The sequence below is a fragment of the Saccopteryx bilineata genome, chromosome 1 (assembly GCF_036850765.1).
Source record: "Saccopteryx bilineata isolate mSacBil1 chromosome 1, mSacBil1_pri_phased_curated, whole genome shotgun sequence".
Lineage (NCBI taxonomy): Eukaryota > Metazoa > Chordata > Mammalia > Chiroptera > Emballonuridae > Saccopteryx > Saccopteryx bilineata.
The window spans coordinates 168,579,399-168,597,006 of NC_089490.1; the positions used below are offsets into that span (position 1 = coordinate 168,579,399).

The 17,608-nt window shown below is 39.5% G+C and overlaps 2 protein-coding genes across 5 annotated transcripts in view; one reads left to right on the forward strand and one right to left on the reverse strand.

Annotated features, from left to right (window-relative positions):
• PALLD (palladin, cytoskeletal associated protein) overlaps positions 1–17,608 on the reverse strand; it is a 583,598-nt gene that overhangs the window by 443,806 nt on the left and 122,184 nt on the right. The gene's annotated exons all lie outside the window — the stretch shown is intronic.
• Positions 1–17,608, forward strand: part of LOC136337723 (probable ATP-dependent RNA helicase DDX60) — a 129,762-nt gene that overhangs the window by 10,842 nt on the left and 101,312 nt on the right. For all 4 annotated transcript variants that reach the window (XM_066279407.1, XM_066279416.1, XM_066279422.1 and 1 more), the window contains exon 2: positions 16,090–16,182. The gene's annotated coding sequence lies outside the window, so the exon portion shown is untranslated. The remainder of the gene's footprint in view (positions 1–16,089; positions 16,183–17,608) is intronic.

The following is a 17,608-nucleotide window of genomic DNA, read 5'->3' on the forward strand; positions in this document are numbered from 1 at the left end:
TGTCACCCATGTGATATTAATGTGTGTTGGGGGCGGGCTGTTAGCAGGAAGGATCCTTGTAGCCTGGGGCTTGGTTTTAGGACTAAGCCTTTCCCACCCTTTTTCATATGGGGTGGTGCAATCCCATCACGCCTCAGATAAGTGACTGTGTTAGAGACTTTCGTATTTTGTATATTGGATTAAAGGTTTTGATTTCTACACTATAAAATGGGGCAGAACAGGGGCTTGCTCTCTCGGTTCCTGAGATTAGCTTTAGAGAAGAGAGAAGAGAGCAGAGAGGAAAGCAGAGAGAGGCCTCGTGGAGGAGGCCAGGAAAAGCAGCCAAGATGGTGGAGTGCTGAGTGAGAAGCCAGTTTGTGCAGAGTTTGTGCAGGGAGAAGGAAGGAGATGGGGAACAGAGGTGAATAAGTCTGGTGAGCTAGAAACCTTTTTTTTTTTTTTGAAGATTAATACCTTGGAAACTCATGTAAAATTCAGCAGGATTCAAAGTAATTACTGACATGATACTATTTTGTCATCTAACTTCATATTTAAATTGAATACATGATTTTATACAGTGTTAAATTATTTTATATAGCTAATGTAAAATGAGCATATACGTTTTTGAAACGTATTTGAAAATACGTTTTTATTCTAAAATCACATTTTTTTTAACAATTTTATTTTTTTAATGGGGCGACATCAATAAATCAGGATACATATATTCAAAGATAACAAGTCCAGGTTATCTTGAGTTCAATTATGTTGCATATCCATCACCCAAAGTCAGATTGTCCTCTGTCACCTTCTATCTAGTTTTCTTTGTGCCCCTCCCCCTCCCCCTTTCCCTCTCCCTCTCCTCCTCCACCCCCTCCCCCCCGTAACCACCACACTCTTATCAATGTCTCTTAGTTTCACTTTTATGTCCCACCTACGTATGGAATAATGCAGTTCCTGGTTTTTTCTGATTTACTTATTTCACTTCATATAATGTTATCAAGATCCCACCATTTTGCTGTAAAGGATCCGATGTCATCATTTCTTATGGCTGAGTAGTATTCCATAGTGTATATGTGCCACATCTTCTTTATCCAGTCATCTATTGACGGGATTTTTGGTCCTGGCCACTGTGAACAATGCTGCAATGAATATGGGGCTACATGTGTCTTTACGTAGCAATGTTTCTGAGTTTTTGGGGTATATACCCAGTAGAGGGATTGCTGGGTCATAAGGTAGTTCTATTTTCAGTTTTTTGAGGAACCACCATACTTTCTTCCATAATGGTTGTACTACTTTACATTCCCACCAACAGTGTATGAGGGTTCCTTTTTCTCCACAGCCTCTCCAACATTTGCTATTACCTGTCTTATTAATAATAGCTAATCGAACAGGTGTGAGGTGGTATCTCATTGCAGTTTTGATTTGCATTTCTCTAATAACTAAAGAAGATGAGCATCTTTTCATATATCTGTTGGCCATTTGTATTTCTTCCTGAGAGAAGTGTCTGTTCATGTCCTCTTCCCATTTTTTTATTGGATTGTTTGTTGTTGAGTTTTATGAGTTCTTCGTATATTTTGGATATTAGGCCCTTATCTGAGCTGTTGTTTGAAAATACCATTTCCCATTTAGTTGGCTGTCTGTTTATTTTGTTATCAGTTTCTCTTGCTGAGCAAAAACTTCTTAGTCTGATGTAGTCCCATTCATTAATTTTTGCCTTCACTTCTCTTGCCTGTGGAGTTAAATTCCTAAAATGCTCTTTAAAACCCAGGTCCAGGCCCTGGCCGGTTGGCTCAGTGGTAGAGCGTCGGCCTGGCGTGCAGAAGTCCCGGATTCGATTCCTGGCCAGGGCACACAGGAGAAGCGCCCATATGCTTCTCCATCCCTCCCCTTCTCCTTCCTCTCTGTCTCTCTCTTCCCCTCCCGCAGCAGAGGCTCCATTGGAGCAAAGATGGCCTGGGCGCTGGGGATGGCTCCTCGGCCTCTGCCCCAGGCGCTAGAGTGGCTCTGGTCGCAACAAAGCGATGCCCAGGAGGGGCAGAGCATCGCCCCCTGGTGGGCAGAGCGTCGCCCCCTGGTGGGCGTGCCGGGTGGATCCCGGTCGGGTGCATGCGGGAGTCTGTCTGACTGTCTCTCCCCGTTTCCGGCTTCAGAAAAATACAGAAAAACAAACAAACAAACAAAAAAAACCCCAGGTCCATGAGTTTAGTACCTATGTCTTCTTCTATGTACTTTATTGTTTCAGGTCTTATGTTTAGATCTTTGATCCATTTTGAGGTAATTTTAGTACAGGGGGAGAGACTGTAGTCCAGTTTCATTCTTTTGCATGTGGCTTTCCAGTTTTCCCAGCACCATTTATTGAAGAGGCTTTCTTTTCTCCATTGTGTGTTGTTGGCCCCTTTATCAAAAATTATTTGACTATATATATGTGGTTTTATTTCTGGGTTTTCTATTCTGTTCCATTGGTCTGAGTGTCTATTTTTCTGCCAATACCATGCTGTTTTGATTGTTGTGGCCCTATAATATAGTTTGAAGTCAGGTATTGTAATGTCCCCAGCTTCATTCTTTTTCTTTAGGATTGCTTTGGCTATTCGGGGTTTTTTATAGTTCCATATAAATCTGATGATTTTTTGCTCCATTTCTTTAAAAAATGTCATTGGAATTTTGATGGAAATTGCATTAAATTTGTATATTGCTTTGGGTAATATGGCCATCTTGATTATATTTATTCTTCCTAACAAAGAACAAGGTATATTCTTCCATCTCATTATATCTTTTTCGATTTCTCTTAACAATGGTTTATAGTTTTCATTATATAAGTCCTTTACATTTTTTGTTATGTTTATTCCTATTTTATTTTTTTTTGTTGCAATCGTGAAGGGAATTATTCTTTTGAGTTCGTTCTCAGTTGTTTCATTGTTGGCATATAGAAAGGCTATTGACTTCTGTATGTTAATTTTGTATCCTGCGACCTTACTGTATTGGCTTATTGTTTCTAGTAGTCTTTTTGTGGATTCTTTGGGGTTTTCGATGTATAGGATCATATCATCTGCAAAAAAGTGATACCTTTACTTCTTCTTTTCCGATATGGATGCCTTTTATTTCTTTGTCTTGTCTGATTGCTCTGGCTAGAACCTCTAGTACCACATTAAATAAGAGTGGAGAGAGTGGACAACCCTGTCTTGTTCCTGATTTAAGGGGGAAAGCCTTCAGTTTAGTGCCATTTAATAGGATGTTAGCTGATGGTTTATCATATATGGCCTTTATCATGTTGAGATATTTTCCTTCTATACCCATTTTGTTGAGAGTCTTAAACATAAAATTGTGTTGTATTTTATCAAAAGCCTTTTCTGCGTCTATTGATAAGATCATGTGGTTTTTGTTCTTTGTTTTGTTGATATGGTGTATTACGTTAACCATTTTACGTATGTTGAACCATTCTTGAGATTCTGGGATGAATCCCACTTGATCATGATGTATTATCTTTTTAATATGTTGTTGTATTCGATTTGCTAGTATTTTGTTTAGTATTTTAGCATCTGTATTCATTAGAGATATTGGTCTGTAGTTTTCTTTTTTTGTGCCATCCTTGCCTGGTTTTGGTATGAGGGTTATGTTGGCCTCATGAAATGTGTTTGGAAGTATTGCTTCTTCTTCAATTTTTTGGAAGACTTTGAGTAGAATAGGAACCAAGTCTTCTTTGAATGTTTGATAAAATTTGCTGGTATAGCCGTCAGGGCCTGAACTTTTAGTTTGGGGAGGTTTTTAATGTTTTTTTCTATTTCTTCTCTACTATAGAAATCTTTGATTCAAGGATAAGTCAGAAGCTTTGTGAGCACTGTATGAGTGGGTTTTGGAGCCCAGTGTGTATTTTTACTTGCCCACCGGGTGCAAGCTAGGATTAAAGATGAGGGCCCACCAGTTTTTGGCTCTGTTGTTTCTTTACCGACTCTCTGAATACAACATGAACCTGCATGGCTGGGCGGCTGTGATGGTGGCTGCAGCCACTGGCCATACATATGAAACAATAATTAACTATATTACACTTAATTATTCATTTAACCAAAGTGATAATAAAATATTTCAAAGAAAAATACAGAAGGTTACATAGTTGTGATCAGAATTTAGTCCTTTTAATATTAAGAACTCTTGATTTACTTAAGCAATTAAAGACCTGAACCAAGGAGACTAAAGACTTGTACTCGGAAAATTACAAAGCACTGATAAAAGAATTCAAGGAAGATACAAACAAGTGGAAGCATATACCGTGCTATGGTTAGGAAGAATAAACATCATTAAAATGTCTATATTACCCAAAGCAATCTATAAATTCAATGCAATACCAATTAAAATGCCAATGACATACTTCAAAGATATAGATCACATATTCCAAAAATTTATATGGAACCAAAAAAGAACAGGAATAGCCTCAGCAATCTTAAAAAAGAAGAATAAAGTGGGAGGTATCACACTTCCCGATATCAAGTTATATTACAAGGCCATTGTACTCAAAACAGCCTGGTACTGGCATAAAAACAGGCATATCGATCAATGGAACAGAGCAGAGAACCCAGAAAAACCCACAGCTCTATGGACAACTGATATTTGACAAAGGAGGTAAGGAAATACAATGGAGTAAAGGCAGCCTCTTTAACAAATGGTGTTGGTAAAATTGGACAGCTACCTGCAAAACAAATGAAACTAGATCACCAGCTTACACCACTACAAAAATAAACTCAAAATGGATAAAAGACCTAAATGTAAGCCGTGAAACCATAAGCATCTTAGAAGAAAACATAGGCAGTAAGCTCTCCAACATCTCTTGGAGCAATATATTTGCTGATTTATCGCCACGGGGAAGTGAAATAAAAGACAGGATAAACAAATGGGACTATATCAAACTAAAAAGCTTTTGCACAGCTAAAGACAATAAGAACAGAATAAAAAGACAAACTACACAATGGGAGAATATATTCAACAATATGTCTGATAAGCGGTTAATAACCAAAATTTATAAAGAACTTGTAAATCTCAACACCAGGAAGACAAACAGTCCAGTCAATAAATGGGAAAAAGAAATGAATATACACTTCTCCAAAGAGGACATACAGATGGCCAATAGGCATATGAAAAAATGCTCAACATCACTAATCATTAGAGAAATGCAAATTAAAACCACAATGAGATATCACCTCACACCAGCCAGAATGGCGCTCATCAACAAAACAACACAGAATAAGTGCTGGCGAGGATGTGGAGAAAAGGGAACCCTCCTGCATTACTGTTGGGAATGCAGACTGGTGTAGCCACTGTGAAAAACAGTATGGAGATTCCCCCAAAAATTGAAAATCGAACTGCCTTTTGACCCAGCTATGCCACTTTTAGGAATATACCCTAAGAACACCATAGAACGGCTCCAAAAGGAGAAATGCACCCCCATGTTTGTGGCAGCATTGTTCACAATAGCAAAAATATGGAAACAGCCCAAGTGTCCGTCAGAGGTCGAGTGGATTAAAAAGCTTTGGTACATATATACTATGGAGTACTACTCAGCCGTAAGAAATGATGACATCGGATCATTTACAATAACATGGATGGACCTTGATAACATTAAACGGAGTGAAATAAGTAAATCAGAAAAAACTAAGAACTATATGAATCCATACATAGATGGGACATAAAAATGAGAGTCAGAGACAAGAACAAGAATGTGATGGCAACGGGGGTAGGGGGGGTGGGGGGAGGGGGGATGGGGCAAGGAAGGAGAGAGGGGTTGTGGGAGGGGAGGGGCACAAAGAAACTCAGATAGAAGGTGACAGAAGACAATTTGACTTTGGGTGAGGGGTATACAGCATAATCAAATGTCAAAATAATCTGGAGATGTTTTCTCTCAACATATGTACCCTGATTTATCTATGTCACTGCATTACATTTAAGAAAAAAAAGAAAAAAAAAGACCTGATGATAAAAAATATAGAAACTCATTTATATTAAACATAAAATCTTTGTTTTCATTATAATCAGTTTAAAGAACTTGTCAGTAGTCCAGGAAAAATTTTTTTAGCAATGAAACAGCATTTAAGTTTTAGTTTTACATAAGGCACCATTGATGTTAAAGTTTAATTTTAAAAAAATAACCCATATTACCTGACCAGGTGGTGGTGCAGTAGATAGAGTGTTGTACTGGGATGTGGAGGACCCAGGTTTGAAACCCTCACGTCACTGGCTTGAGCAGAGACTCCCCAGCTTGAGTGTGGGGCTGCTGGCTTGAGCCCAAAGTTGTTGGCTTGAGTAGGGGGTCATTCACTCTGCTGTAACCCCCTGGTCAAGGCACATATGAGAAAGCAATCAATGAACAACTAAGGAGACTAAAGGAGCTGTAAGAAAGAATTGATGCTTCTCATCTCTCTCCCTTTCTGCCTATCTGTCCCTATCTGTCCCTTTCTCTGTCTCTTTGTCTGTCACACACACACACACAAAATAACCCATATTATAGGAAATTTAACTTTAGCTAGTCTAATTATAAGAGGTAAGTTAAAAAAAAACTTTTTTATTGATTTTAGAGAAAGAGAGAAAGAAAGAGCGAGAACAATATCTATTTGTTGCTCCTTACTTGTGCAATCATTGATTGTTTCTTGTATGTGCCTTTGCTGGGGAATGAACCGCAACCTTGGTATACTGGCATGATGCTGTAATCAACTGAACTACCTAGCCAGGGCCTAAGAAGTAAATTTTTTAAAGAATCAGGACAATTTTTATTTCTTAACTTATATAAGAGCTTAATTTCTTTAAGTCAATTAAATAGAGCTCTTTATAAACCAATTTTATTCATTCTCTGGAGGTAGACATTGTAAGGCCAGTAGTTGCGGCTGTTGTGGACGTTCACATGTGGGTTCTCCTTGACTTCAGACAGATGGTAAAGAAACAGTGGAGCCAAAAACTTCTGGGCCATTCCTGTATTAAAGTCTCACACTGGCCAACAAGCAAACACGCAGGGAAAACACTTCTCTTAGACTCATTCAGAGCTCCCAAAGCCCTGATACATTCTCTGGTTGCATAACAGGGATAATCTTCTTTGGTTCCTTCTAGAATCAGAGGCCTCACAAGTCTCAGCAGAGCTCACAAAAGCCCCTCACCTCTGGTTCCCTATCTGCACACCTCTCTTTCTCTGCCAACATGGCTTCTCCTTCAGCACCCTGCATTCTCTCCTCTCACTCTGCAAACATGGCTTCTTTCTCCTTCTCCTTCTTCTTTCTCTGCACAACTTTCTGGCTTGAAAACCTCTCCTCCAGCAAACATTGGCAAAACAATAGCCCTTCCCAAGCAGGAAGGTAATTTGAACTTCACAGATCACATATATCTGGTACTGTCTATCCCCCAAGGCAAACTATAAGCGAGCAAAATAAAAATTGTCTTTTACAAACTTATTTGACCAACAGACATACATATACCGAGAAAGATAAGCAGACTTGATAGTTTTAATTAAAAAAAAAGTTTAGGCCTGACCTGTGGTGGCGCAGTGGATAAAGCATCGACCTGGAAATGCTGAGGTCGTTGGTTTGAAACCCTGGGCTTGCCTGGTCAAGGCACATATGGGAGTTGATGCTTCCAGCTCCTCCCCCCTTCTCTTTCTCTGTCTCTCTTTCTCCCTCTCCCTCTCCTCTCTAAAAATGAATAAATAAAATAAAAAAAAAACAAAACAAAAAAAACAAAAAAAAAGTTTAGCCATGAAACAGGTAAAATAAGGCAAAATTCATTAACTTTTAATATTTATAGAAGTTAAGTTAATTCATTCAGGTGGCTAAGACTTTAAGATTTGCATTTGTGGTTAAACAGTGTTTTAAGGAGCCTGAGGAGAGGGCTGGTGAGGCAAGGGAAGCTTTTCAGCCACTGTGTTCTCTTCCCTTTGGTTTGTTTAGTCTCAGGCACTTGTGGACTGTGTTACAATTCTGGTTATGTAATATTAGGAAGACCTTGCAAGCTACCGAGGCTTAAACATGTTTTTAAATTTTTTTTATTTAAAAAAAATTTTAATTCATTTTTTTATTATTAATTTTAATGGGGTGACATTGATAAATCAGGGTACATATGTTCAGAGAAAACATCTCCAGGTTATTTTGACATCTGATTATGTTGCATACCAATCACCCAAAGTCAAATTGTCTTCCATCACCTTCTATCTGGTTTTCTTTGCGCCCCTCCCCTCCCCCCTCTCTATCCACCCCACCCCTGTAACCACCACCTTCTTGTCCACGTCTCTGAGTCTCTTTTTTATGTCCCACCTATGTATGGAATCATATAGTTCTTAGTTTTTTCTGATTTACTTATTTCACTCAGTATAATGTTATTAAGGTCCATCCATGTTATTGTACTGATAAATGATCCGATGTCATCATTTCTTACGGCTGAGTAGTATTCCATAGTATATATGTACCAAAGCTTTTTAATCCACTCGTCCTCTGATGGACACTTGGGCTGTTTCCATATTTTTGCTATTGTGAACAATGCTGCCACAAACATGGGGGTGCATTTCTCCTTTTGAAACAGTGCTATGGTGTTCTTGGGGTATATTCCTAAAAGTGGCATAGCTGGGTCAAAAGGCAGTTCCATTTTTAATTATTTTAGGAATCTCCATACTTTTTTCTATAGTGGTTTCACCAGTCTGCATTCCCACCAGTAGTGCAGGAGGGTTCCCTTTTCTCCACATCCTCGCCAGCACTTATTCTGTGTTGTTTTGTTGATGAGCACCATTCTGGCTGGTGTGAGGTGATATCTCATTGTGGCTTTAATTTGCATTTCTCTAATGATTAGTGATGTTGAGCATTTTTTCATATGCCTCTTGGCCATCTGTGTGTCCTCTTTGGAGAAGTGTCTATTCATTTCTTTTGCCCATTTTTTGATTGGATTGTTTTTCTTCCCGGTGTTGGGTTTTACAAGTTCTTTATAAATTTTGGTTATTAACCCCTTATCAGACATATTGTCGAATATATTCTCCCATTGTGTAGTTTGTTTTTTTTATTATGTTCTTATTGTCTTTAGCTGTGCAAAAGCTTTTTAGTTTGATATAGTCCCATTTGTTTATCCTGTCTTTTATTTCACTTGCCCATGTAGATTAATCGGCAAATATATTGCTGCAAGAGATGTTAGAGAGCTTACTGCCTATGTTTTCTTCTAAGATGCTTATGGTTTCACAGCTTATATTGAAATCTTTTATCCATTTGAGTTTATTTTTGTGAATGGTGTAAGTTGGTGATTTAGTTTTATTTTTTTGCAGGTAGATGTCCAATTTTCCCAACACCATTTGTTAAAGAGGCTGTCTTTTCTCCATTGTATGCTCTTAACTCTTTTGTCAAATATTAGTTATCCATAAAGGTGTGGGTTTATTTCTGGGTTCTCTGTTCTGTTCCATTGATCTATATGTCTGTTCTTATGCCAGTACCAAACTATTTTGAGTACAATGGCCTTGTAGTATAACTTGATATCAGGAAGTGTGATGCTTCCCACTTTATTCTTCCTTTTCAAGATTGCTGAGGCTATTCATGTTCTTTTTTTTGGTTCCATATAAATTTTTGGAATATGTGATCTATATCTTTGAAGTATGTCATTGGTATTTTAATTGGTATTGCATTGAATTCATAGATTGCTTTGAGTAATATAGACATTTTAATGATGTTTATTCTTCCTAACCATGAGCACGGTATATGCTTCCACTTGTTTGTATCTTCCTTGATTTTTTTTTATCAATCTTTTATAATTTTCTGAGTACAAGTACTTAACCTCCTAGGTTAAATTTACTCCTAGGTAGTTTATTATTTTTGTTGCAATAGTGAAGGAGATTGTTTCCTTAATTTCTCTTTCTGACTGTTCATTGTTGCTGTATAAAAATTCCTCTGATTTCTCAGTATTAATTTTATATCCTGCCATCTTGCTGAATTCATTTATCAGGTCCAGTAGTTTTATGACTGAGACTTTAGGGTTTTCTATATAAAATATCATATTGTCTGCAAATAATGATAGTTTTGCTTCTTCTTTTCCAATTTGGATGCCTTCAATTTCTTCTTCTTGTCTGATTGTTGTGGCTAGGACTTCCAGAACTATGTTGAGTAAGAGTAGTGAAAGGGGGCACCCCTGCCTTGTTCCTGATCTTAAGGGGATTGCTTTTAATATTTTCTCTTTGAGTATGATGTTGGCTGTGGGTTTTTCATAGATGACTTTTATCATGTTAAGGTATGTTCCCTTTATTCCCACTTTGCTGAGAGTTTTGATTATGAATGGGTGTTGGATTCTATCAACTGCTTTTTCTGCAACTATTGCAATGATCATGTGGTTTTTCTCCTTCCTTTTGTTTATGTGGTGGATCACATTGATTGATTTATGAATATTGTGCCAGCCTTGCCTCCCAAGAATAAATCCCACTTGATCATGATGTATGAATATTTTATGTATTGCTGGATCCGGTTGACTAATATTTTGTTGAGGATTTTAGCATCTAAATATGTCAGGGATATTGGCCTATAATTTTCTTTCTTTGTGTTGTCTTTGCCTGGTTTTGGAATCAGAATAATGCTCGCCTCATAAAAGGAGCTTGAAAGTCTTCTTTCCTCTTGAATTTTTGAAATAATTTGAGAAGGATAGGAGTTAGTTTCTCTTTGAATATTTGGTAGAATTCAGTTGTGAAGCCATCAGGCCCAGGACTTTTCTTTGTTGGGAGTTTTTTCATAACTATATATTTCGATCTCATTTGTTGTAATCGGTCTGTTTAGGTTTTCTGATTCTTCCAGATTAATATTTGGAAGATTATATGTTTCAAGGAATTTGTCCATTTCATCTAGGTTGTCTGGATTTTGGCATACAGTTCTTAATAGTATTTTTTTTTACAATATTTTGTATTTCTGTTGTGTCCATTATTTCTCTACTCTCATTTCTAATTTTATTTATTTGAGTCCTCTCTCTTTTTTTTCTTGGTGATTCTGGTTAGAGGTTCATTGATCTTGTTTACCTTTTCAAAGAACCAGCTCCATTAGAGAAATGCAAATCAAAATGGCAATGAGATACCACCTCACACCTGTTCGATTAGCTGTTATTAGCAAGTCAGGTGATAGCAAATGTTGGAGAGGCTGTGGAGAAAAAGGAACCCTCATACACTGTTGGTGGGAATGTAAAGTAGTACAACCATTATGGAAGAAAGTATGGTGGTTCCTCAAAAAACTGAAAATAGAACTACCTTATGACCCAGCAATCCCTCTACTGGGTATATATCCCCAAAACTCAGAAACATTGATATGTAAAGACACATGCAGCCCCATGTTTATTGCAGCATTGTTCACAGTGGCCAGGACATGGAAACAACCAAAAAGCCCATCAATAGATGACTAGATAAAGAAGATGTGGCACATATACACTATGGAATACTACTCAGCCATAAGAAATGATGACATCGGAACATTTACAGCAAAATGGTGGGATCTTGATAACATGATATGAAGCGAAATAAGTAAATCAGAAAAAAACAGGAACTGTATTATTCCATACGTAGGTGGGACATAATAGTGAAACTAGGAGACATTGATAAGAGTGTGGTGGTTACGGGGGGGAGGGGGGAATGGGAAAGGGATAGGTGGTGGGGAGGGGCACAAAGAAAACAAGATAGAAGGTGACAGAGGACAATCTGACTTTGGGTGATGGGTATGCAACATAATTGAACAACAAGATAACCTGGACTTGTTATCTTTGAATATATGTATCCTGATTTATTGATGTCACCCCATTAAAAAAAAAAAAAAAAAAAAAAAAGAACCAGCTCCTGGTTTCATTGATCCTCTGTATTGTTTCTTTAGCCTCTATGCAATTTATTTTCACTCTTATCTTTATTATTTCCTTCCTTCTACTACCTCTGGGCTTTACTTGCTGTGTTTTTTCTAGTTCTTTTAGATGCAGGGTCAAGTTGTTTATCTGGGCTTTTTCTAGCATCTTAAGGTATGCCTGTCATGTTATGAACTTGCCTCCTAGGACTGCTTTTGCTGTGTCCCATAAATTTTGAGTTGATGTATGCTCATTATCATTTGTTTCTAGGAATTTTTAAATTTCTTCTTTGATCTCATCATTAACCTATTCGTTATTTAGTAACATGCTATTTAGTTTCCAAGTGTTTGAATATTTTTCAGTTTTTCTGTTGTGGTTGATTTCTAGTTTCATGCCGTTGTGATTGGAGAATGTGCTCGATATGATTTCAATCTTCTTAAATTTGTTGAGACCACTTTTCTTCCCTAACTTGTGGTCTATCCTAGAGAATGTACCATGAGCACTTATAATTGTTTATTGCCATTTTATTCTTTAAAATTGTATTCCTCTTTTGCTATATTCTTTTTCTCCTTTGATCTGTTAACAACAGGCCCCTTAGTATTTCTTGCAGTCTTGGTTTGGTTGTAGTGAATTCCTTGAGTTTTTTTTGTCTGGAAAGCTTTTTATTTCTCCTTCAATTTTAAATGATAACCTTGCTGGATAAAGTAGTTTTGGTTGTAGGCTCTTGTTCTGCATTACTTTGAATATTTCTTGCCATTCCCTTCTGGCCTCAAGTGTTTCTGTTGAGAAGTCTGCTGTCATCCTTATGGGGTCTTCTTTGTAGGTGATAGCCTTTTTTCCTCTAGCAGCTTTTAATATTTTCTCTTTATCACTTAGCTTTGATTTTTTAAGTATAAAGTGTCTTGGTGTAGATTTCATTGAGTTTCTCTTTAATGGAGTTCTCTGTGCTTCTTTAACTTGTGAGACTTTTTCATGCATCAATTTAGGGAAGTTTTCAGCTATAATATGATTGAACAAAGTCTCTATCCCTTGTTCTTTCTCTTCTTCTTCAAGTATCCCTATCGTGCGGATGTTATTTCTTTTCATGTTGTCACAGAGCTGTCTCAGATTTTCTTCAGACTTTTTGAGTCTCTCTCTCTCTCTTTTTTTTTTTTTGTTGCTGCTCTGCTTCATGCCTTTATTTATCTTGTGCTCTAACTCACTGATTTTATCCTCAGCTTCATCCATCCTTCTTTTAATTCCTTCTATTATGTTCTTCATTTCTGATATTGTATTTGTCATTTCTGACTGATTCTTTGATTTTATTTCACTGTCCTTTTTTATATTTGCTATGTCTTTAGGTGTTCGTAATAACCATCTATTGTTGTTCTAAGATCTTTGAGCATCCTAAAAATCATTATATTAAGCTCTGCTTCTGGTAATTTGGTTATATCTTACTCATTCAGGTCCTTTTCTGAGGATTTCTTTTGATTTATTTAAGTTGCATTTCTCTGCCTTCCCATTTTGTCTGTGTATAAGAAGGTTTTGGCCACTGGAGTCCAGTGGGTGTGGCCTCTGTGTTCCCTAGGTGTGTTCTGTCTTCTGGCCCACCACACCCTCTGCTGCTGCTGCCTAGGGCGTTTGGGTATTGGCATTACCGGTGCTAGCCTGCTGAGGCTGCTGCTGTGGTTTCCACTTCTCCACCGGAGGGGCTCTGATCACATGCCGGGTCTACAAGCCTTGGCAGCCTCGGCCTTTCCCCCGCCCCCACTGTTGGGTTATGCGCCCTGCCTGGGCCGCAAGCCTGGGCACCACAGGCAAGGGTGAGCACCTTTGCTCAGCTGCAGATCTCTGCCTGTTTCCGGGCTTTCATCCCGCCCCTGCGGGAAAAGCCCGGTGGTGATTTGGCTGCAAGCCTCAGCTCTGTAGGCCAGGCAGGGCTGCACACCCGCTCTCAGTCATGGGACCTCGGCTGTTCTTGGCTTTTGCCTTACCCTCATGAGAGGAGCTGGCTTGAGCGTTATGCTAAATACCTTGGTTCTGTGGGCTGGGTGAGGCTGCATGCCCATGTGCCCTTGCTCAGCAGTGGGTCTCTGCCCCTTCTGGTGTTCCTGCCCTTACCCCCACAGGTGGAATTTCAGGCGCCTGCAGCTGGGCCTGACCACTTTCCTGCATCTCCTTCACTGCCACCAGGGAAGACTGAGCTCACACTGGGTCCTCAGTCATGGCCAGCCGGCTTCTGCCCTTGCCAACAGAACTGTGCTTCTGCATCCCTTTGCCGCCCACCCTCCGCTGAGCCCTCAGCCATGTGGGTGTGGGTGCTGCAGGTCAGACCCTAACACTCCACACTCGAGTCCTGAAAGCTCCCTCCTTCTAAGTGACTCTGCTCTGAGTGCCATGGGAGAGTTTGTTTGGCTGGTGTCCTTCTTCCCTTTGCTGGTATTGCTGGTTCAGATTTAGGAGTGACTAAATAGTCGCTTCAGATTTGGGGAGTGACTCAGCCCAGGGGTTAGGATGGCTGTCCCTCAAAGTGTTTCTCCCTGTGCCTCCTAGCTTATACTCACTTCCCGCTGCTCCAGTCCTCTCCTCTCTCCTCGTCCCCCAGAACCCTGGGTGGGTGTTTGAGAGAGGCTTTCTGCGTGATTTCTTTAAGAAGAATCCTGGGTCTGAGAAATCTGTCTCTTTCTCACAAACAGTATCCTGACTTATTTCACAGCTAAATACTGTCTATATGCTTCTTCTAGGCTCTGGGGCTGCAGGCTGGGGCTTTGTTCCTGGGGCTCAGGACCCTCCCCTCTCCACTAAACTCACTTCCTGCCATGCAAATCTCTCCGGGCTGCCATTTGCCCTCGGGAGCTGGGCAGCCTTCTCTGTGTTTCCGCTTTTCCTACCACTCTCAGTGTGGCTTCTTTGGTGTTCCTTGGTTAAAGAGTCCTCTTAGTTTAGTCCATAGTTGGTTTTTCCTGATCATGGTTCTTAAAATTAAGTTGTAATCCACTTTGGCCCTGGGAGGTTGAAGTTGGTACGTCCACCTACTCCATTGCCATCTTGCCGCTCCCGAGGCTTAAACATTTTTTATTCAACTTCCAGGTTTGCCATATTTCTAATCATAGAGTTAGTAAATTCTTTAAAATATCTTGTCCAGTTTCAGGTAGGACAAATTTAAGGCACCTACTCAAATAACCAAAGTTTATTTTAGGATTCTCTTAAAGAAGTTATTTTGTATTTTAGAAACTTCTGATTAGATACCAAGTAATACGTTTCACTGTCTTTGAAAGGTTTGGATTTTTTTTTTTTTTGTATTTTTCTGAAGCTGGAAACGGGGAGAGACAGTCAGACAGACTCCCGCATGCGCCCGACCGGGATCCACCCGGTGCGCCCACCAGGGGCAACGCTCTGCCCACCAGGGGGCGATGCTCTGCCCCTCCAGGGCGTCGCTCTGCGGTGACCAGAGCCACTCTAGCACCTGGGGCAGAGGCCAAGTAGCCATCCCCAGCGCCTGGGCCATCTTTGCTCCAATGGAGCCTTGGCTGCGGGAGGGGAAGAGAGAGACAGGGAGGAAGGAGGGGATGGGGGTGGAGAAGCAAATGGGCGCTTCTCCTATGTGCCCTGGCCGGGAATCGAACCCAGGTCCCCCGCACGCCAGGCCGACGCTCTACCGCTGAGCCAACCGGCCAGGGCCTGGATTTTTTTTTTTTAATGACAACATAACAGACATCAACAAGAGAAGGAAACAAAAGAATACAATTAAATCAGGACTCACAGGAGGCTTACCCATACCCTCTCCTGGCACTTCTTACAAGCCTGAGCCATGAAAAGCCCCTTTTGAGGGAAACAAATTAATTTTCCCTATACAGTCATAAGCCCCTCAGGCTCCCATCACTGCCAAGGCATCCCACAACATGCTGGCACCTATGACAGCACCCCTGTTTGAGGAAAAGCCCCTCTTGAGAGAAAAACCTCTCTCAATCTCAGATAAAGACATTTGAGCTCAGACAAAAACGGAGAGAGGTTCAAACCTAAGATGGCTTCATAGTCAGGGAGGCAGCAGTACATGGAAGTAGTGAGCACAAGGAGGCTCTGAAGGTGCTGTACCTGGTTGCAGGGGATGCTGGATTGTGCACGTGAGATGACTGTAGGTCTATTTAATAGTTGCCAGAATGCTTTTCTAATTTCAAAGTATCATAGATATTCTTTATTTTTCTTCTTCTATTTGATGTTTTATTTTTTATTTGACAGAGAAAAAGGGAGAAAGAGAGAGCGAAAGGAAAGAAGAGAGAGAGAGAGGAACATCATGTTCCACTTAATTGTGTCATTGATTTCTTCTCCTAGGTGCCCTCACCAAGGCTTGAACCAGCGACCTCAGGGGTACAGCCAGCACTATGGAGGTTGAGCCCTGACAGGGCTGGAATGAGAGACCTCGAGGTGAGCCGGCTCCCTAGGGCTCAAGTCTATAACTTCAACACTCTGGGACAGGATGACACTCTATCTTCTGTGCCATTAGTCAGAGTTTTGATGTTTTAATTAAACTTTGTATTTTGAAATATTTGAAGATTCTCATGTACTTGTAAGAAATATTATAGAGAGGTTCTATCTACCCTTTACCAAGTTTTTCCCATGGTAGCATAAGGTAAAACTATCCTACAATATCACACCGGGATATTGACATTGATACGGTCAAGATTGAGAACAGTTCCATCACAAGGATCTTCACTCCCCCTTTATAGCCACACCCCTCCCATCTGACTCCCACCCCCTCCATATCCTTTGGAAACCAATAATTTGTTTTTCATTTCATAATTTTGCCATTTCAAGAAGGTTACATATATGGATTCATATAGCTTGTATTCTTTTGAGGTTTTCTTCCACTCATTAAAATCTTTGGAGATTCACCTGGGTTATTGTATATATAAATAGTTCCCCCTCCCTTTTTTTGTAAATTGTTGAAGAATAGTCCATGGTACAAATATAACAGTTTAACCATTCACTCATTGAAAATTATCTGGGCTGTTTACAGTTTGGGGCAATTATAAATAAATCTGCTATGAGCATTTGTGTACAGCAGTGGTCCCCAACTCCAGGGCCGCAGACCGGTACTGATCTGTGGGCCATTTGGTACCGATCCTCAGAGAAAGAATAAATAACTTACATTATTTCCATTTTATTTATATTTAAGTCTGAACGATGTTTTATTTTTAAAAAATGACCAGATTCCTTCTGTTACATCCATCTAAGACTCACTCTTGATGCTTGTCTTGGTGACGTGATACATTTATCCATCCCACACTAAAGGCCGGTCTGTGAAAATATTTTCTGACATTAAACCGGTCCGTGGCCCAAAAATGCTTGGGGACCACTGCTGTACAGTATTTTGTGTGAAGTTAGTTTTCCATTCCTCTTCGATATATATGTTTAGGAGGCCAATTGCTGGAGTGTGTGGCAGAAGCATGTTTAGTTTTTTTAAAAAATGCCCAACTGCTCAACAGAGTGGTTATACCATTTTGCATTCCAACCAGCAATGTAAGAGTGATCCAGTTTCTTCATATCCTCACCAGCATTTGGTGGTGTCACTATTTATTTTCCCAGTTTTATTGATAAATAATTTATAAACATGACTATATCATTTTAGGGCATACAGCATGATAATTCAATTTGCATGTATTGTGAAATAATTACCACAGAAGTTTTAGTTAACATTCATTTTCTCATGTAATTACACTTATTTTTCTTTACATTTTCCTTTAATTCTTCTGGATCATCCATAGTTTCACTGTTTCTTGATTTGTTTTTTCAAATTTCTATACTATCTCTTTAAATAAAATCATTTAAAATAGGTAGTTGGTGAAATTTA